At 42.6% G+C, this 2082-nt stretch overlaps 1 non-coding gene across 1 annotated transcript; it reads right to left on the bottom strand.

Moving 5' to 3' along the window:
• Window positions 1–435: 435 nt before the first annotated feature.
• Window positions 436–539, bottom strand: LOC127743308 (small nucleolar RNA R71). The gene has a single exon (XR_008004702.1). It is a non-coding gene; the product is annotated as a small nucleolar RNA R71 (small nucleolar RNA).
• Between the last annotated feature and the right edge of the window lie 1543 nt (window positions 540–2082).

Genomic DNA, 2082 nt, shown 5'->3' on the forward strand with positions numbered 1-2082 from the left:
TTGGCACCTCTTTAGAACAAGTGCTAAATGGTTAAGACAGGAGCTAAATGAGTCTCCAAATACTGAAAATTCATCCATGAAGATATCCAGGAATTTTTCCACCATATCAGAGAAAATAGAGAGCATGCACCTTTGAAAGGTTGCAGGTGCATTGCACAGACCAAATGGCATCCTTCTGTATGCAAATACTCCGGATGGACATGTGAATGCTGTTTTCTCTTGATCCTGGGGATCTACTGCAATTTGATTATAACCTGAATATCTATCCAGAAAGTAGTAGTATTTATGACCTGCTAATCTTTCTAGCATCTGGTCTATGAATGGTAAAGAAAAATGATCCTTTCTGGTAGCTGTATTGTGCCTTCTGTAATCAATACACATACGCCTTCCTGTAACTGTTCTTGTAGGAACCAATTCATTTTGGCAACTAGATTTAAGTTTAGAGTGGATGTTCAGACTTTCAAACAAAAAGATGGTGAATCCCTCTATGAAGCTTGGGAAAGATACAAGCAGATTACCAAAAGGTGTCCTTCTGACATGCTTTTAGAATGGACTATTCTGGATATATTCTATTATGGTCTATCTGAGTTTTCTAAGATGTCACTGGACCATTCTGCAGGTGGATCCATTCCCCTAAATAAAACGCCTGCAGAAGCTCAAGAACTCATTGACATGGTTACAAATAACCAGTTCATGTACACTTCTGAGAGGAATTCCGTGAATAATGGGACGCCTCAGAGGAAGGGAGTTCTTGAAATTGATGCTCTGAATGCCATTGATGACAAGTCATCATATACCCATTTTTCAAGCTAATTTCACTTGTTTTGTTAGCATTTATGCACTTTCTTGCATCCTAAGTAAGTGATTTGGAGTGAAAATGCATAACTTCTCTAAATCAAGCAACCACCATGAAATTAATGTTAAATCATGAGGTTTGAGCTCATTTTAATTGAATTTTAATTGATTTATAAGCCTCTTGAATTTAGTGATACTTGGAGTGGTTGTTTTGGTTTATTGTAGGTGAAGAAAAGAAAAGAAAAGGAAAAGTGTGGCCTAAGAAGTGTAGCCTAAGGAAAGGAAAGCGTGGCCGAAGCAATAAGAAGCGTGCCGCATGCTAAGGGGGAGGCAACATTGCCCTCCACAAGGGCACACTGCCCTCTAGGAGGGCAACATAAGAGAACCAAACAAGGAAGGCAAATCTGCCCTGCCCACTACAAGGGCAGAGCACAAAATGTGCCTTGGGATCAAGAGAAAGAGAACCTTGCCCTGCCCTTGTGGAGGGCAGAATCGGGCTCTCTAAGGAAGAAATTCAAGGGTAAAATGTCACCCATGCATGCTACAAGGTTCGAACAAGGAACCATGAGGAAGCTAGGACTTAAGGATGAGTGCTGTGCCAAGAAACCAAGGAAATTATTGTAGCGTGTGCTTCCTCCGTGTTTCGAACACGGGACAAGCAATGTGGGAACTCTGCCCTGCCCTTGGCGCGGGCAGGGCAGCATTTTGTGTGTGGCGCATCAAGAAGCAAATCTGGCGCACCAAGCTCGTCCCTGGCAGCACCAGCGCGCACCACGATCCTCTCCTGGCAGCACCACAATTTTCTGCCCTGCCCTTGGTGCGGGCAGGGCAACGTTTTGCATTCCTGGCAGCACCAAGCCACACCAAACTTCCGCACCATGCACCAATTTTCTGTCCTGCCCTCCACAAGGGCAGGGCAGCCTCCTGGGAGTGAATTTTCATGGGCCGAAAATTCAAATTAAAACCCCATTTTAATTCATTTCTTCACCAAATCAAAAGCCCATCCAAATCCCAAAATCCAAGAATAGAAAGTGTATAAATAGAAGCTAGTTTGATGTAATTAGGACCTTTTTACCTTCTTTTGAATTTTTACCTTTTGACTTACTTTTGCCTTAGCTTTTGAATTTGCACTTTCTTTGAGCTTTCTTGAGAGACTTGTCCGAGCACCAAGAGGATCAAGGGAGACTTGACTGATCTCCTTCCTCATTCTTACTTGGGCAATTCTACTCTTCTGTTTTTGAGTTTTGGGTGTGTGAAATTGAGGAAATTCTGTCTCAATTCCCATTC

The sequence above is a fragment of the Arachis duranensis genome, chromosome 10 (assembly GCF_000817695.3).
Source record: "Arachis duranensis cultivar V14167 chromosome 10, aradu.V14167.gnm2.J7QH, whole genome shotgun sequence".
In the NCBI taxonomy this organism is placed as follows: domain Eukaryota; kingdom Viridiplantae; phylum Streptophyta; class Magnoliopsida; order Fabales; family Fabaceae; genus Arachis; species Arachis duranensis.